Source organism: Symphalangus syndactylus, chromosome 13 (genome assembly GCF_028878055.3).
Source record: "Symphalangus syndactylus isolate Jambi chromosome 13, NHGRI_mSymSyn1-v2.1_pri, whole genome shotgun sequence".
Taxonomy (NCBI): Eukaryota; Metazoa; Chordata; class Mammalia; order Primates; family Hylobatidae; genus Symphalangus; species Symphalangus syndactylus.
In genome coordinates, this window is record NC_072435.2 from 43877906 (window position 1) to 43900795 (window position 22890).

Sequence of the window (22890 nt, forward strand, 5' to 3'; positions counted from 1 at the left end):
ATGTGAGGACAGAGGCAGAAATTGGAGTGATGTGGCCACAAGCCAGGGAATGCCAGGAGCCACCAGCCACTGCTAGAGGCAAGGAAGCTTCCTCCCCTAAGCCACTGTGGGGAGCATGGCTCTGCTGACCTGATTTTTGGACTTCGGATCCCCAAGACAGTGAGGGAAGAAATTCCTGTTTGAAGGTACCTGGTCTGTGGTTATTAGTTATGGCAGCCACAGGAAACTAGTATGGCATCCATCACACATCCTAAGTGGGTCAGCAAAACTGCCTGCTCTCTGGAAACGGCTGCCAGAATCACTTTTGTGGCTCTGTGAGATTTTGTGGACTTCTTCCTCTGGTGGTGTCATCAGTGTCTCCTTCAGCTCCGGCTGTCATAATAAAATACCACAGACTGGCCGGGTGCAGTGGCTCACGCCTGTAATCCCAGCACTTTAGGAAGCCAAGGTGGGCGGATCACTTGAGGTCAGGAGTTCGAGACCAGCCAGGCTAACATGGTGAAACTCCATCTCTACTAAAAATACCAAAATTAGCCAATTGTGGTGGTGCGTGCCTGTAATCCCAGCTACTCGGGAGGCTGAGGTAGGAGAATCACTTGGACCTGGGAGCTGGAGGTTGCAGTGAGCCGAGATCGCACCACTGCACTCCAGCCTGGGCTACAGAGCGAGGCACTTTGGGCCACCATGCCTGGCAACTTTTTTTTTTCTTTTTTTTTTTGAGATGGAGTCTCGCTCTGTCACCCAGGCTGGAGTGCAGTGGCACAATCTCGGCTCACTGCAAGCTCCACCTCCCGGGTTCACGCCATTCTCCTGCCTCAGCCTCTCCGAGTAGCTGGGACTACAGGCGCCCGCCACCACGCCCGGCTAATTTTTTTTTTTTTGTATTTTTAGTAGAGACGGGGTTTCACCATGGTCTCGATCTCCTGACCTCGTGATCCGCTCGCCTCGGCCTCCCAAAGTGCTGGGATTACAAGCATGAGCCACCGCGCCCGGCCTGCCTGGCAACTTTTTTGTAGACAGGGTCTTGCTGTGTTTCCCAAGCTGGTCTTGAACTCCTAGGCTTAAGCAGTCTTCCCACCTTGACCTCCCAAAACGCTGGATGACAGGTATGAGCCACTGCACCCAGCTCTGACATTTCTTTCTCATGGTTCTGGAGGCTGGGGAGTCCAAGGTGAAGCTACTGGCCAACTTGGGTTCAGGTGAGGGCTGTCTTCCTGGCTTGCAGACAGCTGCCTTCTTGCTGTGTCTTCACCTAGTAGAGAGAGAGAGAGACAGAGAGAGAAAGAAGCAAGCTCTGCTGTGTCCCTCCCCATAAGGGCTCTAATCCCATCACAAGGACCCCACCCTCATGACCTCATCTAACCCTAATCACCTCCCAAAGGCCCCAACTCCTAATAGCATCCCATTGAGGGGGTGGGGCTTCAAAACAGAAATTTGGGGGAGACAGAAGTATTGAGTTCGTAACACTCGGGATTCAAGACTTGTGTAAGGCCAATGAACAGCATGCAGATCTTTACAAAGGATTAGTTATGAGGAGTTTGAGTGGGAACCTCTGACCATCTTCATGGGGTCTGTTTATTTGTTTGTCTTGAGATGTAGTTCCATTCTCGTCACCCAGTCTGGAGTACAGTGGTGCAATCTTGGCTGACTGCAACCTCTGCTGACTGCAACCTCTGCCTTCCGAGTTCAAGCGATTCCCCTGCCTCAGCCTCCTGAGTAGCTGGGGATTACAGGCGCCTGCCACCATGCCCGGCTAATTTTTGTATTTTTAGTAGAGACAGGGCTGCACCAGGTTGGCTAGGCTGGTCTCGAACTCCTGAGCTCAGATGATCCATCCGCCTTGGCCTCCCAAAATGCTGGGATGACAGGCGCCTTCACGGGGTCTTATGGTCACAGGGTAGGTGCTCAGGAAAGGCAGGTGGAGCAGAGGAGCCCTGCCTGTGCCTGCTGCCTCCTGTCCGATGCCTGCTATCGATGCCAAGATTGCTGAGCTCAGCCAGCCACCTCCCACTCCCACCTACCCACCCTCCACACCTCCACAGCAGAAACTTACAGGGATGGGAGTCCTGGGAGAAAGGCCCCAGCCTAGGCGAGTTGACACAGCAGTGCAAAGCCAGCCCTGCCCAGTCCCCCATCAGCTGGGACTCAGGTTATGGCCTTTTCTCTGTTGCCAGGGTAAAGATGGACCTCTTCTAGGGTCACCATTTGTACATGAGGACAACTCCCCTGGGTTTCTTGTTTTGGCCAAACTGTCTAGTGACCCCTGCTGCCTACTTGTTCTTATTTCAATTGTCCCATTACCAGAGAGGTTTCCTTCTATTTATGGGCTTTTTTTTTGAGACAGTTTCTCTCTCTTGCCCAGGCTGGAGTGCAATGGTGCGATCTCAGCTCACAGCAACCTCAGGCTCCCAGGTTCAAGCAATTCTCGTGCCTCAGCCTCCCGAGTAGCTGGGATTACAGGCATGTTCCACCATGCTCGGCTAATTTTTGTATTTTTAGTAGAAATGGGGTTTTGCCATGTTGACCAAGCTGGTCTCAAACGCCTGGCCTCAAGTGATCTGCCCACTTCAGCCTCTCAAAGTACTGGGATTCCAGGCATGAGCCACCGTGCCCAGCCCAGGCCTTTTTTTCTTCTTTCTTTTGAGACAGGGTCTCGCTCAGTCACCTAGACCGGACTGCAGTGGCGCAATGTTGGCTCACTGCAACCTTTGCCTCCTGGGCTTAAGCGATCCACCTCGGCCTCCTGAGTAGCTGGGACTGCCTGGCTAATTTTTTGTATTTTTGGTAGAGCCAGGGTTTTGCCACGTTGGCCAGGCTGGTCTCAAACTCCTAACCTCAGGTGATCCACCCGCCTTGGCCTCCCAGAGTGCTAGGATTACAGGCATGAGCCACTGCGCTCAGCCTGTTTTTTTCTTTTGAGACGGGGCCTCACTGTGTTGCTGAGGCTGGAGGGCAGTGGCATGATCATGGCTCATTGCAGCCTCGACCTCCCAGACTCAAGTGATCCTCCCACCTCGGCCTCCCAAGGAACTAGGACCACAGGTGTGCGTCACCACACCCGCCTAATTTCTTTTATTATTTGTAGAGATGAGATCTCACTATGTTGCCCAGGCTGATCATGAACACCTGGGCTCAAGCGATCCTCCTACCTTGGCCTCCCAAAGTGCTGGGATTTACAGGCATAAGCCACTGTGCCTGGCTTACAGGCCTTTTTCTAATTAGCTGGTTTGATATTTTTCTCATTGGGTATTTGTCTTTTTCTTATTCCTACACAATTTTCTCTTTTAAATTAGGGATAATAAACTTATGTGGTAAATGTTTTCCAAATGTACTTTTCCATTTTGTTTAGGCATGGTTTTGCTGTAGAGATATATATATGTTTTTGACGGTCTCTTTTGCCCAGGCTGGAGTGCAGTGGGTGGGATCACAGTCACTGCAGCCTCGAACTTTTAGCCTCAAGTGATCCTCCCACCTCGGCCTCCCAAAGTGCTGGGATTACAAGAGTGAGCCACGGCGCCCGGCCCAATTTTTTTTTTTTTTTAAGACAGAGTCTCGCTCTGTCGCCCAGGCTGGAGTGCAGTGGCGTGATCTTGGCTCACTGCAAGCTCTGCCTTCTGGGTTCACGCCATTCTCCTGCCTCAGCCTCCCAAGTAGCTGGGACTACAGGTGCCCACCACCATGCCCGGCTAACTTTTTTTGTGTGTAATTTTAGTAGACACCGTGTTAGCCAGGATGGTCTCAAACTCCTGACCTTGTGATCTGCCTGCCTCGGCCTCCCAAAGTGCTGGGATTACAGGCGTGAGCCACCACTCCCGGCCCAAACTGCAGTTTTAAATGTCTCTCTTTTGTGCTTTGAGAGGTGTTTCCCACTGTTAGTACAAATTCTCCTATGTTTTTTTCTTTTTCATAATTTCAACTTTTATCCTAAGATTTACTTGGGATTGAAGAGAGGGATAGAAGTTGACTCACCCCAAGGGCTCCTCGATTGTCCTTTGCTGTATATGGATTTGAAATGCCTTGTCCTCCTTAAATAAGGTCCCCTGTGGGTCTGCATCTGTTTCCAAATCTGCTCTAATCCATCACCAACTTTTCTGGCCAAGTCCTTGTTGTTTTCCTTTTCCTTGGTGTAGCTTTGTGTGTGTTGTTTTTCCGTTTTGTTTTGTTTTGTTTTTATGGAGTCTCGCTCTGTCGCCAGGCTGGAGTGCAGTGCAGTGGTATGATCTCGCCTCACTGTAGCCTCCGCCTTCCAGGTTCAAGTGATACTTCTGCCTCAGCCTCCTCCTAAGTATCTAGGATTACAGGCATGCACCACCACACCCAGCTAGTTTTTGTATTTTTTTAGTAGAGTCAAGAGTTTCACCATGTTGACCAGGCTGGTCTCGAACTCCTGACCTCAAGTGGTCTGCCCACCTTGGCCTCCCAAAGTGCTGGGATTACAGGCGTGAGCCACTGTGCCCAGCCTAGCTTTGCGTGTCTTTTTTTTTTTTTTTTTTGAGACAGAGTCTTGCTCTGTTGCCCAGGCTGGAGTGCAATGGCACAATCTCGGCTCACTGCAACCTCCGCCTCCCAGGTTCAGCTGATTCTCTTGCCTCAGCCTCCTGAGTAGCTGGGACTACAGGCACGTGCTACCACACTCAGCTAATTTTTGTATTTTTAGTAGAGACGGGATTTTACCATATTGGCCAAGCTGGTCTCAAACTCCTGACCTCGTGATCCGCCCGCCTCAGCCTCCCAAAGTGCTGGGATTACAGGTGTGAGCCACCGGGCCCGGCCGCTTTATGTGTCTTAATATCTTGTCAGGCACATCCTTTCTCTTTCCTTTTATTTATGAAAGAAGAACTTCATTTCCAGCTATTTCCACATCCTGATTCCTCTTGGAGTTCTACAATCTCCATGGAGGGGGCCTAAACCCATGGATGAGAAGTGCCATGAATTTCAGCTTCTGACCACATGGTGGACTAGATTCTCAAGATGAAGAGCAAATAGAGAAACGAAGAAGCTGGGCCAGGTGCTGTGGCTCATGCCTGTAATCCCAGCACTTTGGGAGGCTGAGCCTGGCAGATTGCTTGAGTCCAGGAGGTCGAGGCTGCAGTGAGCCATGATTGCACCACTGCACACGGCACTTCAGCCTGAGCAACAGACCAAGACTCTGTCTCAAAAAAAAAAAAGAAGAAAAGAAAAAAGACTTTTTTAAATTCTTAATTTTATAGTTGAATAGTTTAATAGTAAATTTGAGAGAGTTGAAGAGAAAATTGGGGAACTGAAAGATGGAGCTGGATAAATTTCCCAAACATGGAACCAATAAAAACAACCAAAAATGCTGAGTTAAAACAAGTTAAGTCTTTATTAATTTATCAGCAAGGTAACCAGAAAATAAAGAATAATAAGGCCGGCCAGGCGCGGTGGCTCATGCTTGTAATCCCAGCACTTTGGGAGGCCAAGGCGGGCAGATCACGAGGTCAGGAGATCGAGACCACAGTGAAACCCCGTCTCTACTAAAAATACAAAAAAATTAGCCGGGCGTGGTGGCGGGCGCCTGTAGTCCCAGCTACTCGGAGAGGCTGAGGCAGGAGAATGGCGTGAACCCGGGAGGCGGAGCTTGCAGTGAGCCGAGATTGCGCCACTGCACTCCAGTGTGGGTGACAGAGCAAGACTCCGTCTCAAAAAAAAAAAAAGAATAATAAGGCCAAAATGTCATTGTAGCCCCAGGAGGGGATAGCTTAGGCGTCAGACAAGGTGGGTTTGAGTCTGGTAAGGCCTCAAAATGTGCCCACTCAACATAAAAGTGAACTGGAAATCAAAATAAGTTCCTTAACACACATGTCCCAAGAACTGAAAGGAAACTTGGTATCTCAGACTTTGCTGTTAGGAAGAGGGAGTGAAATCTTATCTGAGGATACGTAACCTCACATGAATTTGCAACTCCAACCACATGATCTGGGTGTCTGAAAGTCCTCAAGTAGACAACATGGTTCAAAGCAGTCCAGGCTGGGCGCAGTGGCTCATCCCTGTAATCCCAACACTTTGGGAGGCTGAGGCAGGAGGATGGCTTGAGGTTAGGAGTTCAACACCAGCCTGGACAACATTGCAAGACCCCCCCATCACCATGAAAATGAAAATATTTTTTTTTAATTAATTTATTTTTTTGAGACAGAGTTTCACTCTTGTCCAGGCTGGAGTGCAACAGCATGATCTCAGCTCACTGCAACCTCTGCCTCGCGGGTTCAAGCGATTCTCCTGTCTCAGCCTCCCGAGTAGCTGGGATTACAGGCATGCACCATCACACCCAGCTAATTTTGTATTTTTAATATAGATGGGATTTCACCATGTTGGTCAGGCTAGCCTCAAACTCCTGGCCTCAGGTGATCTGCCTGCCTCGGCCTCCCAAAGTGCTGGGATTACAGGCGTGAGCCACTGCACCCAAACAAAAATAAATTTTTAAATTAGTCAAGTGTGGTGGCACATACCTGTATTCCCAGCTACATGGGAGGCTGATATGGGAGGATAGCTTGAGCCCAGGAGTAGGAGGCTGCAGTGAGCTATGATCACACCACTGTACAGCAGCCTGGGAAACAAAGTGAGACCCTGTCTCTAAAATAAATAAATAAATAAATTTGGAGGATGAGAATGAAATGAAGACAGCAGCTGAGAATTTATCTCCTGCAGACCCTCATTGAAGGAAATTCTGAGCAAGTTTTTCAGGCAGAAAGAAAGTGATCTAGGTAGAAGGCTGACATGCAGAAGGAATCGGCGAGCAGAAAAGTACAAAATTTGTGGGTGAATCCATAAAAAATAACCACCATTAAAAATAATTATAATGTCCAATGCGATAGGATTAAAAACTAAACTTCAACAACAATGGCAAATAGGAAGAGCTGAGTGGAGGAAGAGGGTCTTAAAATCTTTGTGGGGAGGTTAACATATTACTTGGGTGAGCATAGGAGAAATGTTAAAGATTTTGCAGTAAATACTAGGAGAACAGAATTAGTCTATGACTTCCACATAATAGAGGGGGTAAAATTAGAATGAAGAAGATATATTCCCACCTAAGGCTCATACGGAAGGGGTACAAATAGCCCAAAATAAGATGAGGAAAGTACATAGAACTTTCCAGTCATTTCAACAAATGTAAATGGACAAAAATCTCTAGTTAAAAGGCAAAAGGCAAAAGCCTGGGCACGGTGGTTCATGCCTGTAATCCCAGCACTTTGGGAGGCTGAGGTGGGCAGATCACTTGAGGTCAGGAGTTCAAGACCCCAAACTTGGGCAATGTGGTGAAACCCCATCTCCACTAAAAATACAAAAATTAGCCAGGCATGGTGGCACATGCCTGTAATCCCAGCTACCTGAGAGGAGGCTGAGGCAGGAGAATCACTTAAACGTGGGAGGAAGGACATTGTAGTGAGGTGATCGTGCCACTGCATTCCAGCCTGGGCGACAGAGCAAGACTCTGAAAAAAAAGAAAAAAAAAAAAAAAAAGCCAAAGAGTAAACTTTGTTGGTATGGTAAGCCATATAGTCTGTCCAGACCACTGAATTCCTTTGTTGTAGGCTGAACAGACTACAGCAAATGGGTGTGGTATAAACATAGAACCAGTCCAATCTGGTTCAGCTTTGTTAGTAACAAAATGATGAGTTGTTTTTCAGTGCAATGGACCCCCAGGGTGCAAGTCACATATCGCTGGAGCATTAACAGATGAACAAAGCATGCCCAATTCATAACCCTTGAGTGGAATGAAAAAGTCAACCACAGGTAGAACCCAAGTACTCAGATCAAGGAATGGGGACTATGCCAGGCGTGATGGCTCACACCTGTAATCCCAGCACTTTGGGAGGCCCAGGCAGACGGATCACCTGAGGTCAGGAGTTTGAGCCTGGCCAACATGGTGAAACCCCGTCTCTACTAAAAATACAAAAGAAACTAATGGGGCATGGTGGTGCGCACCTGTAATCCCAGCTACTCGGGAGGCTGAGGCAGGGAGAATTGCTTGAACCCAGGAAGCGGAGATTACAGTGAGCTGAGATCACACTGCCACACTCCAGCCTGGGTGACAGAGCGAGGCTCCATCTCAAGAAAAAAAAAAAAAAAAAGGAATGGGGACCAAATTAAAAAGAGAAAGCTGGGTGTGGTGTCTCATGCCCAGGAGTTGGAGACTAGCCTGGTCAACATAGTGAGACCCCGTCTACAAAAAAATACAAAAATTAGCTGGGTGTGGTGGCATACGCCTGTAGTCCCAGCTACTTGGGAGGCTGGGGTGGGAAGATCACTTGAGCCCCCGGAGGTTGAGGCTACAGTTAGCTGTGATTTCGCCATTGCACTCTAGCCTGGGCAACACAGCAAGACCCTGTCTCAAAAAATAAAAGGGGGAGGGCAGTGCCTTGTTTATTGCAGTGTGGACTTGAGCACCAAAAACGCATCATCACCCCTGCACGTGATGCAGTCGTATCACCCTCATTGCATTTCTGTATCTCCCCCATGGTAACCCTCTGCCTATGAAACCTGCCCCCAAGCTCCAGCTTGAAGAGACAGATTTGAACTTCACCTACTGCTTCCTTGCCAGTTGACTCTCAAGAAAGCTTTTTAGGCCAGGTGCAGTGGCTCAAGCCTGTAATCCCAGTACTTTGGGAGGCTGAGGCAGGCGCATCACTTGAGGTCAGGAGTTCAAGACCAGCCTGGCCAACATGGAGAAACCCTGTCTCTACTAAAAATACAAAAATTAGCCAGGTGTGCTTGTGCACGTCTTGTAATCCCAGCTACTCCGAGGCAGAAGAATTGCTTGAACCTGGAGGCAGAGGTTGCAGTAGGCTGAGATCGCACCACTGCACTCCAGCCTGGGCAACAGAGCAAGATTCTGTCTCAAAACAAAATAAAAACAAAAACTGTTGAAAGTTCCTCCCACTGGGCAAACAGTGTCAAGTGGGCGAGCGAAACACAAAGAAGCAGCAGCCCATGGTGTGAGGTGTGGGGAAGTGGCACGCACACCTCGAGGGCTCAGAGGAAGCCTTTTAGCGCTGCCGCCTTGGGGGTTAAAGGAGGCTTCCCAAGGATGCAAAAGGCTGAGCCTTATTAGGGAAGGGGAAGGGTGCTCCTGGAGGAGGGACCAGCAGAGGCAAAGGCCTAGTTTGCTGGAGGAACCGAGAGAAGGGTGACATTGAAGCCCCCGCAAAGGGGGAAGAGTGTGGGAGGCAGCTGCCTGGAGGCCTCACTGAGCAGCTGGGACCAAATCCCATGGGGCCCTGGGGGAGGGGAGACGCAGGGGAAGCGGGCTTAAAGTGGACTTGGGAGAGGCCCACCAGTGGGAGAGGGGTGGGGGTGGGGATGCCAGGTCCTAGTGGAGCGTGGCCAGAGCTCATTTCTGGGAAGATGTCAGCTCTTCCCAGAGAGAGGCAGTGATGGGGCAGGGCGTGGTGGAGCCCTGCCTGCTATGGTACCTCCTCCAGGTAGCCCTCCTTGCTACCTCTTAGTCCACTGCCTGGACCCTTCCTGACTCCCTCTCTTAAAAGTATCCTGGCCAGGCATGGTGGCTCATGCCTGTCATCCCAGCACTTTGGGAAGCTGAGGCAGGCGGATCACCAAAGGTCGGGACTTCGAGAACAGCATGGCCAACATAGTCATACCCCATCTCTACTAAAAATACAAAAATTAGGGCCGGACGCAGTGTCTCACTCCTGTCATCCTAGCACTTTGGGAGGGTGAGGCGGGTGGCTCACCTGAGGTCAGGAGTTTGAGACCAGCCTGACCAACATGGTTAGCGGGGCATGGTGGCACACACCTGTAATCCCAGCTAGTCCAGAGCCTGAGGCAGGAGAATCACTTGAACCCGGGAGGCAGAGGTCGCAGTCACCCGAGATTGTGTCACTGCACTCCAGCCTGGGTGACAAAAGCAAAACTCCGTCTCAAAAAAAAAAAAAAAAAAATTCGGGCGTGGTGGTGGGTGCCTGTAATCCCAGCTACTCGAGAAGATAAGGCAGGAGAATTGCTTGAACCTGGGAGGCGAAGGTTGCAGTGAGCTGAGATGGCCTGGGCAACAGTGTGAGACTGTCTCAAAATAAACAAATAAGGCCGGGCGCAGTGGCTCACGCCTGTAATCCCAGCACTTTGGGATCACCTGAGGTCAGGAGTTTGAGACCAGCCTGGTCAACATGGTGAAACCCCGTCTCTACTAAAAATACGAAAACTAGCTGGGCATGGTGGCGGGCGCTTGTAATCCCAGCTACTCAGGGGACTGAGGCAGGAGAATCGCTTGAACTCGGGAGACGGAGGTTGCAGTGAGCCGAGATCGCGCCATTGCACTCCAGGCTGGGGGACAAAAGCGAGACTTCATCTCAAAATAAATAAATAAATAAATAAGTAAATAAATAAATAAATGTCGTCCTGTCCACCAGCACGTCTCCCTGTTGTATTTCCTTTTAGTCCACAACCCTAGCAGACTCTTACTTGTTTATATGTTTATATGTCAATATGTTTATATTGATTCCCCCAACTGTGAGCCCATGAGAGCTGCACCCTCTCCATCTTGGTTGTTTCTGGGTGCCCGCTGCCCAGGACAGGACCCAGTACCTGTACCCACACAGCAGGTTCTTGGGAAATGTTGGTTGTGCCCCAGCTTGGCAGCACTGCTAGGTGACCTTGGGAATGTTACTTAACCTCTCTGAGCTTCTCCTCTTCCCCAATCTCAGAAATAAGAAATTTGGCCTGAACCTCCAGGAAGAGCAGGGAGCCTTGGGCTGTTTTGGCAACTGGACCCCTGAGTTTTCTTCCCTGGCCTGTTCGGCCCCAGGCACCCCAGACAGGCCTGACCTATGTCATCCTGTCCTCCCCACCCCCTACAGCATCCTTTGGGATCTGGGCCCAGGGCAGGTGTGAGCTGTGGTACCAGCACACCCATGTCAAGTCCTGCCTCTGACATGTGTTTGCTGTGTGACTTCCAAGAGTAGCTTACTTTCTCTGAGCTCGGTTTCCCCTGGCCCAGGCTTGGGAGTGGAGTGTCTGGGGGAGTGTGGATGCAGTTCAGACCTCACCTGACAGGTGTGGATGGTACCAGGGCCCCCAAGAAGCTCCCAGGCTGGAGGGGGAGGGGGCAATGCCTAACATAACATCCCAGTCCTGGGGGATCAGCACTGGCTTGGAAGGAAAGCCAGATGGGTTTTTAGGAGCCTGGGAAGCTAGCTGGAGGGCTTCTTGAAGGAGGGGACCACATAGGAACTAAGAGCTAAAGGTGGGAAGGAAATCTGGGATGCCAGAAGGAGGACTTCCTGGAGGAGGGGACCACATAGGAACTAAGAGCTAAAGATGGGACAGGAGCCTGGGAGGCCAGAAGGAGGGCTTCCTGGAGGAGGGGAGCACAAGAGCTAAAGGTGGGAAAGGAGCCTGGGAGCCTAGATGGAGGGCTTCCTGGAGGAGGGGACCAAACAGGAACTAAGAGCTCAAGGTAGGAAAGTTACCAGTCACATGGGCCCTGAGATGGAACTGTTTTTGTGCCCCCTGCATTGAGGTGGGTAGAGAGAGGTGAGGACAGGAATGTAGGGAGGGCTGGACCCCATAAACATGATGGGCTGCTGAGACAGGTTTGCAGTTTTTACCAAGAGTGCTGGGGAGTCTGGGGAGTGTTTCAAGCTGGAGAAGAAGGTGATCAGTTTCTGTTTGAAACCCTGCTGTGGGTCCCAGTTAAACATTCTGGAATCGCTACACACGTGCACTTCAATGGAACAGCTGAGCACGTGAAGGTGATGAGGACAGGCAAACCTCAAAATTGGGGCTTAGTCTGGGAGGGTTCTTGGCTTCCCCCAGGAAGGAATTCGAGGGCAAGTCAATTGTGTTAAATAGCAACTTTTCTTTTCTTTTTTTTTTAGATAGGTTCTCACTCTCATGCCCATGTTGGAGTGCAATGCCATGATCTTGGCTCATTGAAGCCTCCAGGAGTCCTCCCATCTCAACCTCCTGAGAAGCTTGGACCACAGGCACATGCCACTATGCCCACCTAATTTTTTTTTTTTTTTTTGAGATAGGGTCTTGCTCTGTCACCCAGGCTGGAGTGCAGTGACGTGATCTCCGCTCACTGCTCCCTCTGCCTCCTGGACTCAAGGGATCCTCCCACCTCAGCCTCCCAAGTAGCTGGGTCTACAGGCACAAGCCATGGAGCCCAGCTAATTTTTTGTATTTTTGGCACAGGCAGGGTTTCACCATTTTGCCCAGGCTGGTCTCAAACTCCTGAGCTCACGTGATCTTCCCACCTGGGCCTCACAAAGTGCCAGGATTACAGGTTTGAGCCACCGCACCTGGCCTAATTTTTGTATTTTTTTTTTTTTTTTTTTTTTTTGTAGAGATGGGGTTTGGCCATGTTGCCCAGGCTGGTAAACAGCAACGTTTTCTTCTTCTTTTTTTTTTGAGATGGAGTTTAGCTCTTGGAGTGCAATGGCATGATCTTGACTCACTGCAACCTCCGCCTCCTGGGTTCAAGCAATTCTCCTGCCTCATCGTTCAAAGTAGCTGGGATTACAGGTGCCTGCCACCACACCCAGCTAATTTTTTTGTTCTTATTAGAGATGGGGCTTCATCGTATTGGCCAGAATGGTCTTGAGCTCCTGACCTCAGGTGATCCGCCCATCTTGGCCTCCCAAAGTGCTGGGATTATAGGCGTGAGCCACCACGCCCGGCCTTTTCTTTTTTTTTTTTTTTTGAGACAGGGTCTCACTCTGTCACCCAGACTGGAGTGCAGTGGCACCATTTCGGCTCATTACAACCTCCAACTCCCAGTATCAAGTGAATCTCATGCCTCAGCCTCTGAAGTAGCTGAGACTACAGGTGCCCACCACTAGGTCTTGTCTATTTTTTTTTTGAGACAAAGTCTCGCTGTTGCCCAGGCTGGAGGGCAGTGGCCTGGTGATAGCTCACTGCAGCCTCCAACTCCGTGGCTCAAGCGATCTTCCAGCCCCAGCCTCCCGAATAGCTGGGATTATAGGCATGAGCCACCATGCCCGGCTAATTTCTGTATTTTTAGTACAGACAGGGTTTCGCCATGTTGGCCAGGCTGGTCTCGAACTCTTGACCTCAGGTGATCCACCCACCTCGGCCTCCCAAAGTGCTGGGATTACACTGCGCCTGGCCCTAAACAGCAGCATTTACTGAAATGGCCGTGTAGAGCAGCATCAGAGGTGCTGTTCCTTGCTGAGCGAGACCACTCTGCATAGGCAGTGCGCCCAGAATAGTAGCTCACAGGCACAGCTGCACTCATATGTATACCCACTTTTAATTATATGCAAATGAAGGCCAGGCGTGGTGGCTCAAGCCTGTAATCCTAGCGCTTTGAGAGGTGGGTGGATCACCTAAGGTCAGGAGTTTGAGACCAGCCTGGCCAACATGGTGAAACCCCGTGTCTACTAAAAATACAAAAATTAGCTAGGCATGGTGGTGTGTGCCTGTAATTCCAGCTACTTGGGAGGCGGAGACAGGAGAATCTCTTGAACCCTGGAGCCAGAGGTTGCAGTGAGCTGAGATTATGCCACTGCACTCCAGCCTGGGCAACAGAGCAAGACACCATTGCAAAAAAAAAAAAAAAAAAAAAAAAAAAGAATATATATATATATATATATATATACACACGCAAATTAAGGGGCAGTTTATGCAGAAACTTCCAGGAAAAGGGTGACAACTTCTGAGTCATCAGGGTTGTTGCCATGGAAAAGGGTGGTAACTTCTGCATGTTGTCATGGCAATGGTAAACTGACATGGCACACCGGTGGGCATGTCTTAAGGAAAGCCCCTTCCCTGGGGGTCTGTTTTATAATAGCTAGTCCTCAATTTGGTCCAATGTCGCAGCCCCACCTCTGGAGTTGAGTCCTGCCTCCTACTTTGGAGGGCTGATGGTGGGAGCCAGGTTTCTCAGAGATAAAGCAGAAGATCACAGACAAGCAAGGGGAGGAGGCTGAGCGCATGTTCAACCCAACATAGATAGTTACAGCAAAATATGTCTAGATGTGTATATACATATACACACACATATAGCTCCCTGCTCTGTCTGCAGACAGGGCCTACAAGACACGTCACCCCAGTAACAAGTACACATTGGCCAGGCGCGGTGGCTCATGCTTGTGATCCCAGCACATTGGGAGGCCGAGGCGGGGGGATAACCTGAGGTCATGAGTTCACGACCAGCCTGGCCAATATGGTAAAACCCCGTCTCTGCTAAAAATATAAAACTTAGCTGGGCGTGGTCGCGGGCGCCTATAATCCCAGCTGCTAAGGAGGCTGAGGCAGAAGAATAGCTTGAACCTGGGAAGTGGAGGTTGCAGTGAGCCGAGATTGCGCCACTGCACTCCAGCCTGGCAACAGAGTGAGACTCTGTCTCAAGAAAACAAAGAAACAAAAAACAAACAAACAAAACAAAAACCAAAAAAAGCCCCCAAACCTGACAGATGCCATTCGGCCAGGAAATCAAGGTCAACACCAGCAGAGTAAGTCATGTTGACAGTTTGTGCCTTTGATATGGTGTGATGAGATGGGTGCTTCACTTCTGTGTTCTTCCTTCCCCAAATCCATCACACTCATTTAACTGTGAGAAAGACATCAGAGAAACCTCAGTGGAAGGACATTCTATAGAACACCTGACCACCATTCCTCAAAACTCTCCCCAAAAACAAGACAGTTTGACAAACCGTCACACCCCAGAACAGCCTAAGGAGACACAAGGAGTAAATGTCACGTAAGATTCTAGGACAGAAAAAACACATTGCAACCAATGGCCATACCAGTGGAAGGTGATAATCATGTGGGAGGCGGGCCGGGCGCAGTGGCTCACTCCTGTAATCCCAGCACCTTGGAAGGCCGAGGCAGGCAGATCACCCGAGGTTAGGAGTTCGAGACCAGCCTGGCCAACATGACGAAACCCCATTTCTACTAAAAATACAAAAATTAGCTGGGTGTGGTGGTGTGTGCCTGTAATCCCAGCTACTCGGGAGGCTGAGGCAGGAGAATTGCTTGAACCCGGGCGGTGGAGGTTGCAGTGAGCTGAGATGGCACCATTGCACTCCAGCCTGGCCAACAGAGTGAGACTCCGTCTCAAAGAAAAAAAAAAAAAAGAAAAAGAAAAAAGACATTGTAACAAATGGACATACCAATGGAAGGTGTTAATCATGGGGGAAGCAGGCCAGGTACAGTGGCTCACGCCTATAATCCCAGCACTTTGGGAGGATGAGCAGGGAGGATGGAGTGAGCTCAGGAGTTCAAGACCAGCTTGGACAACATGGTGAAACTCCGTCTGTACAAAAAAATACAAAAATTAGCTGGATGTGGTGGTGCGTGCCTGTAATCCCAGCTACTCGGGATACTGAGGTGGGAGGATTGCTTGAGCCCGGGAGGCAGAGGTTGCAGTGAGCTGAGATGGCACTACTGCACTTCAGCCTAGGTGTCAAGAGCAAGACCCCATCTCACCAAATAAATAAATTAATAATAATAATAATACGCCGGGCACGGTGGCTTACACCTGTAATCCCAGCACTTTGGGAGGCCGAGGCAGGCGGATCACGAGGTCAGGAGATCGAGACCATCCTGGCTAACACAGCGAAACCCCGTCTCTACTAAAAATACAAAAAATTAGCCAGGTGTGGTGGTGGGTGCCTATAGTCCCAGCTACTTGGGAGGCTGAGGCAGGAGAATGGTGTGAACCCAGGAGGCAGAGCTTGCAGTGAGCCAAGATTGTGCCACTGCACTCCAGCCTGGGTAACAGAGCGAGACTCCATCTCAAATACTACTACCAATAATAATAATAGACCAGGCACAGTGGCTCATGACTGTTAATCCCAGCACTTTGGGTGGCTGAGGTGGGAGGATTGCTTTACCCCAGGGGTTTGATACCAGCCTGGGCAACATAGGGACACCCTGTCTCTGTTAAAAAAAAAAAATTACAGAAAAAAATAATAGGAGAAGCTGGGTGTGGGGTATACAGGAACTAACTCTCTGTACTCTCTTCACAATAATTCTAAAACTGCTCTAAAATAAAAGGTTTCTTTGGAAATAAAAGGAACTGGCCAGTTTCAGTGCTTCACGCCTGTTGTCCCAACATTGTGGAAGGCTGAGGCAGGCAGATCGCTTAAGCCTGGGAGTTTGAGGCTGCAGTGAGCTATGATCACGCCACTGCACTCCAGCCTGGGCAACTGAGCAAGACCTTGTCTCTAAACAAAAAAAGAAAGAAAAGAAAGAACAACTATAGTTGTCTTGGAGAATAGAGACTGTCTAGGGCTGGGATGGAGGGAACAAGAAACACAAATAGGAAACCGAGACAGCATCCAGGCTGAAGATAATTGGGTCTTCGCCGGGACCGCTGTGGGGTGTAGGAAAATGGACAATTTGGAACTGTTTCAGAGACACTGAATCCACAGGATGAAATGCTGGTGATGAAGGGAAGAGAAGATCCTTAGGGCCTCCCAAGCTTCTGGTCTGTGCTCCTGGGCTGCCCTGACTGAGCCTGGGAGGCTGGTGGAGGGGCAAGAAAATCAGCCAGGTGCCCTGTCCCTAAGCAGAGGGTAGGATGGGGGACTGGCGGGTGTTGTGTAAGTTTATTTCTTTTCCTTTGTTTTTGTTTGTTTGTTTGTTTTTTAAAACGAAGTCTCACTCTTGTCGCCCAGGCTGGAGTGCAGTGATGTGATCTCGGCTCACTGCAACCTCCACCTCTCGGGTTCAAGTGATTCTTCTGCCTCAGCCTCCCAAGTAGCTGAGATTACAGGCGCCTGCCACCATGCCCAGCTAATTTTTGTATTTTTAGTAGAGACAGGGTTTCACCATGTTGGCCAGGCTGGTCTTGAACTCCTAACCTCAAGCGATCGAGTTCGAACTCCATGAGGGGATGACCTCCTCTGCAAGGGGCCGGATCGCGGGGCTGCCCTAGGCTGGCTGTAGACTTGCTGTGTGGCCTCCAAGCAAGACCTTGCCCTCTCTGAGCCTCAGATTTCCCATTTGTAAAATAAAGACCAATAATGTCCCGGTTACAGGCTTGTGGGGGGTCATCAAATGAGCCCTGCCTGGGTGCTCAATAAACGTTGGTCGCTCCTTACCCCTTACCACTGAGTCTCAGGGCGAAAGAGTGGCGCCTGTTTCTTTAAATTATGCAAATAGACTGCGGGTGGCGTAAGTGGGGGGAATATAAAGAGGATCCTGGTCTTCGGCTGGACCAATCAGCGCGCTGGGCTGGCGGAGCTGGCCGCCTAAATGGCCCAATGGGGGACCGCGCGGGATCAGCGCCCGCCCTGCCTCCTGGCGCCGTCGCGGGGGGGTGGGGACTTTCTGGGCCACGCCCCGGGGGCGGAGCCCGCCGGCAGCCGCGCCGCAGCCGCGGAGGGAGGGGCGGGGCGGGCTCGGGTGTCAGCGACCAAGCCGCAGGTGGCGGCGAGCGCGGGGCTTGGCCCGAGCTCAGGAGGTGAGTGTTGCCCCCTGGAACCCCCGGGACACCCTGGCCCGCGCAGCCTCCCACGCGCACCTTGCCCTGCAGCCCCGGCGGCTGCGGAGGGCAAAGGCGCGGCGGGACGCGAGGGATGGAGAGCAGGGGGTGGGGGCTATGCGGTGGGCGCCCCGGCTTCCCCCCCAAGTGGTAACTGGGGGTCCGCAGGCGGAAATGGGGACCGCTCCCCAAATCCCCCGTCTCCTGGCCTAGAACCGAGCGTGCACGGGGGCGGCGACGACGCGAGACCCCTCCCCAAATTCTTTTATTCTAAGCCTAGGTCTGGGTTCTGGGGCTGCAAAGATGAGGGCGCCGCTCCCCTTTCAGCCTGGAACCCCGGGCGGTGGCTGAGATGGGGACCACCCCCAAATTCCCTCTTCCCAGCTCCGGCCTGCAGACCACCGGGGACCGAGACGAGGGACCCACCTCCCTTTTCCTCCACTGTGAACCCCTATCCAGGCCTGGTGGCTGGAGGAGCTGGGGGGTCACCTGGCCCCTCCTCTAACCTGCCTCATCCCAGTCCCCGACCTCAAGGATGGGGTGGGGGGCGTTTCACTGGCATCTTCTGTGGGGACCCCAAGGTTGGAATTTTGGGAGGAGGTCAGTGTGGGGCCCCCTGCCTGGCACGGTTTATCCAGGCCAGGCCTTGAAGGGCCTGGAGCCTGGACTTGGGGGGGGGGGTCCCTCTTTTACTGAGGGGCGGGGTGTACAGCTAGCATCTGTTCCTGGGGATTAAAATAAATCGAGGTAAATTAGGATCTTGCCAGAGGCTGGCTGCGAGTGGGGTGCGGAGGAGGCTTGGGGGGTGGGGGGCCCCTCCATCTGCCTTTTATACCCCGAGTCACCTGCCCCAGCCGCACTAGGGACCAGGAGGCAGTGTCCAATGGACCTGCTTCACTGGTGACCTTGGGCAGGTGACAGCACCTTTCTGAACCTCGGTTTCCTCTTTTGAAAATTGAGGTTGGGAGCTTCAGACCCTGCATTTTACAGATTCTGAACTCACCCAGCCCACATTTTGTCCAATGGTGATTCACTCTTTTGCTTAACACGTGGGTGGTTTGGGGTCAAGACAGCATTGGGTTTGGAGACCCTCCCACAGTGCCTTGCTATCCTCTCAGCCTCAGTTTACTGCACTGCAAAATGGGTTGATGATGACACTCTTGATATTGGGGCTGAGGGCATGGGGGCAGGGAGTAAAACATAGGACCAAGCTGCAGTGGCTGGGACGGGGCATCGCCGCCCTGGTCTCACCAGTGGGGCCACCTAGGGCACACCCTGACCCACATACCATCACCCACGCCAGGGGCGAACCTGTTCTCGGGCGAGGTCCTGGGCAGGAGGGGGTAGGAGTTGCCAGGCCAACTCATCCCCTGTCCCTTGGAGCACCCTCCCAGCGGTGGGCACGGGACTGGGAGTCTGACACCCCCAGGTTTGAATTTGCCTCTACCTGTGTGTGTGTTTTTCCCTTGGTGCCTTGGTTTGTTCTTCTGTGAAATGGGCTGAATTCCTCTGGGAAGATTGGAGGAGTCTGTGGGAGGAGGAAGCTCTGTAAATACAGACATGATTATTATAATATTAATGACAGTATTAGTGTTCTTTAAATCGGGTTACAGCTGACCAGGAGGAGGCTCCAGCACCTGGGAAAGTTAGGTACACAGTAGGCATTCAATAGATGTTTGCCAAATGAACTGAGGAAGAGGGAGGGGACCCATGGGGAGGACAGAAAATTCCTGAGAATCCCCAGCTCAGATTCCCACTTGGCGGCCCAAGTCACTGTGTGACCTGGTGCATGTGCCTCAGTTTCCCCATTGTGGTGCTAGTTGAGATAAGACACTGCCTTGAGGTGCGGTGGTGAGAATCAAGCCAGATTGTCTAAATGATCGCAGCCCAGGTGGCGAGGCCAAGAGGGGAGACATGACATAGTGGGTCATTGAAACAGCATGGTACCTGCTTGAACCAAGTGACTGGTCCGTGGGAAGGATGAGAAAACCCTTGCTACTGGCCTTACTGTACATACACTGGGGTCCAAGAGAGAGGGAAATGTGAGATCCTGTTTCCCAGGATCCTGGAAGCCAGATCCTGGAAGGTCAGGAGTGGCCCAAAGTCACCAGGCAAGACGTCAGCGGCTCCGGCCACCCAGCCAGGCACCACTCGATTCCCAGGATGGGAGCTCGGGTCTTGCCTTTGTTGCTGATGTGGTTCCTGCTTTGTTTTATCTGTTCTGGGGCTGCTCACATGTCTCAGCGCCAGGTTTGCAAGACTTGGTGCTGGGAAGGCAGGATGGGGACCTCTGAGTCAGCTGGCAATGTGCTGTGTGACCTTGGGCAAATCTCCGGCCATCTCTGGGCTTTGTGCTGGTGCTGTACAGGCTGGGAGACTTGGGTTCTAGCAGGGCTGACTTCTCCATCAGATCCAAAATGCCCAATGTCTCAGGCTCACAGTGCTTTTAGGGGTCCCTAGGTTGATGTTTTCACTTCTTTTAAAATCCGAAGGGAAAAAAAATGAACTTTTGGGTTGAAGGAAACATTTTTGTGTATAATATTAATATTTTTGTCTTTATGTCAATGTAGTTGTAAAATATAGTTTTGTTTTTGAGACAGTCTCTCTCTCTGTCGCCCAGGCTGGAGTGCTGTGGCTCGATCTCCGCTCACTGCAACCTCCATCTCCCGGGTTCAAGCGATTCTCCCACCTCGGCCTCCCAAGTAGCTGGGATTACAGGCATATGCCACCCCACCCAGCTAACTTTCGTATTTTTAGTAGAGATGGGGTTTCACTATGTAGCCCAGGCTGTTCTCGAACTCCTGGGCTCAAGCGATCCACCTGCCTCAGCCTCCCAAAGTGCTGGGATTCCAGGCATCAGCTACCACCTAAAATATAATTTTAAATTTCTTTTGTAGTGAAGGAAAGGGCTCATGAATACAAAAATGTCTTCCCCTTTCTTTCTTTCTTTTTTTTTTTTTGAGATGGAGTCTCGCTCTGTCACCAGGCTGGAGTGCAGTGGCGCGATCTCGGCTCACTGCAACGCCTGGCTTACTGCAACCTCTGCCTCCCGGATTCAAGTGATTCTCCTGCCTCAGCCTCCCGAGTAGCTGGGACTACAGGCATGGGCCACCACGCCCAGCTAATTTTTGTATTTTTAGTAGAGACGGGGTTTCACTGTGTTGGCCAGGATAGTCTCGATCTCTTGACCTCGTGATCCGCCCACCTCGGCCTCCCAAAGTGCTGGGATTACAGGCGTGAGCCACCGCGCCTGGCCATGTCTTCCCCTTTCTGAGCGCATTTCCCTCTCTGAGCCTCAGTTTGCCCAGTCTGTGAAGCGGGTATCGGCCCACCTCGGAATGGCGAGATGTCGGATGCCTGGGCCAGGGTTGGTGCTCAGTTATTTCCCAATTGCCATGATTAATATTTATTTGGTAAGAACAGCTCCAGGTTCAGGCTGGGGGGCTCCAGGTTCAAGCGCCTGTTGTTTACTCACCCATGGCCTACATGGTTCCAGGGAGGTCCCACGGGTGCTGATCGGGCGGGGGAGGAAAGGTGGCGGTTGGATGGTAGGCGGGGCGGGGTGAGCTTCCTGTCCCCCCCCCCCCCCCCCCGCCATGCACACAAGCCTCCAACTTGGTGCTGACGGAAGTGTCCTCGTGGCTGTCTCCTGGCGCCTGCCCCATCAGACAGGGGCCCCATCCCACTTGCTACCCTGTCCGGTGAGTTTGAGCCCTGGCCAGTAGATACCCATCATCTCTCCTTGGCCCCCCTCAGGAACAGAGGGGAGGCCCCCCTGCCCGGAGCCTGGGTTTCAGGAGAAGTAGCAAGTGTCACTTCCTGGGCTGGCCAAAGCCTGCACAGGGCCACCCATTGCCGTGCCCCCTGTCCCCTACTCCAGCTGTGAGTGGTGGTTTGGGTTAGGGGGGCAGCAGGGGGGGCTTGGAAACCCAGAGAGCCATGCGTGATGGTTTCAAACAGGAGGTCATTGGCAGACAGACCAGGGGCAAAATCACAGTCAGCCGGGACCAATGACTGATCTCTCTGTGCCTCGGTTTCCCTCATAAAGTTGGGGTTGCCTCTGAGGACATGGCATGAAGACTGGATGAGCAGATACGTGTGAATAGTTGGGTACAGGGTCGCACACATACTGGTGCTCCGTGTGTATCTGTCTGCCAGAGGTGGGGTGAGGCAACCTAATTGAAACTGTAAAAACAGTAGTGAGATTCTTGGTTTCTGGGGAACTTGGGCTCCTTGGTTCCTGGGATCTTCTAGAACAATGTTGGCCGTAGGACTTTCTCATCTGTGCCATCCAATACAGCAGCCACCAGCCCCTTGTAGCTACTGAGCCTTGGAAGAGAGGCTGGCACAGCTGAGGAGCTGGACATATAATTGTATGTATCTATGTATTTATTTAGTCAATTATTTTTTTTTTTTAAGACAGAGTTTCACTCTTTCAACCAGGTTGGAGTGCAGTGGGGCAATCTCGGCTCACTACAACCTCTGCCTTCCCTGTTCAAGGGATTCTCCTGCCTCATCCTCCCAAGTAGCTGGGACTACAGGTGTGTGCCACCACGCCCTGCTGATTTTTGTAGTTTTTGGTAGAGATGAGGTTTCACCATGTTGGCTAGGCTGGTCTCGAACTTCTGACCTCAAGTGATCCACCCACCTCAGCCTCCCAAAGTGCTGGGATTACAGGCGTGAGTCACTGTGCCCAGCCAATTGTATTTCATTTTACTTGGTTTAACATTAATACAAAAATTAATACAAAAATTAAGGCCAGGGGTTGTGGCTCATGGCTGTAATCCCAGCACTTTGGGGGTCCCAGGCAGGAGGATGGCTTGAGCTCAGGAGTTCGAGACTAGCCTGGGCCACACTAGTGAGACCTAGTCTTTATTAAAAAAAAAAAAAAAAAAAAAAAAAAAAATATTTTTAATTAGTTGGGCATGTAGTCCCAGCTACTCAGGTGGCTGAGACGGGAGGATCACTTGAGCCTGGGAAGTCGAGGCTGCCATGAGCTGTGATCGTGCCACTGCACACTCCAGCCTGGGTGACAGAGCAAGACCCTGTCTCCAAAAAAAATTAAAAAATTAAAAATTTAAAAAACTTAATACAAAAATTATTCAGGCGTTAGCCTGTAGTCTCAGCTACTCGGGAGGCTGCTATTCAAGGCTCCTTTGAGCCTGGGAGGTCGAGGCTGCAGTGAGCTATGATTGCAACACTGCACTCCAGCCTGGGCAACAGAGCGAGACCCTGTCTCCGAAAAAAAAAAAAAATTAAGTCACTACATGGGGCTAGTGGTTCCTATGCCAGTCAGCACAGCTCTAAGAGATTTGGAGATGCTTAGGGTCCTGGTCATGGACAGAAGCTAAGAAATGATACAGAAATTTAGGGCTTTTCCCCTCGGGATGTCAATGTAGCATGCTCACCACCCTACCCCTGCCACCAAACTAGGTTTCCTAAGGGGCTGCAGTGGGGAC

At 51.2% G+C, this 22890-nt stretch overlaps 1 protein-coding gene and 1 long non-coding RNA gene across 8 annotated transcripts in view; one reads left to right on the forward strand and one right to left on the reverse strand.

The window, feature by feature from the left end:
* Positions 1 to 715: 715 nt before the first annotated feature.
* On the reverse strand, positions 716 to 20984 carry LOC134732307 (uncharacterized). 2 transcript variants are annotated; one of them, XR_010115336.1, is made up of 5 exons: positions 20907 to 20984; positions 18879 to 18959; positions 15114 to 15256; positions 14408 to 14551; positions 716 to 1252 (listed from the first exon to the last, which is right to left on the reverse strand). It is a non-coding gene; the product is annotated as an uncharacterized lncRNA (long non-coding RNA). The 2 variants fall into 2 exon arrangements; XR_010115335.1 differs by having other exon boundaries at positions 18879 to 18977; positions 20907 to 20971.
* The window catches only part of FCHO1 (FCH and mu domain containing endocytic adaptor 1), a 39654-nt gene continuing 34084 nt past the window's right edge, over positions 17321 to 22890 (forward strand). For 5 of the 6 annotated variants that reach the window (XM_063616256.1, XM_055239287.2, XM_063616255.1 and 2 more), the window contains exon 1: positions 21035 to 21132. The gene's annotated coding sequence lies outside the window, so the exon portion shown is untranslated. Of the gene's footprint in view, positions 17411 to 21034; positions 21133 to 22890 lie in introns of those variants that run through there. The other variant, XM_055239286.2, reaches the window with a different exon arrangement.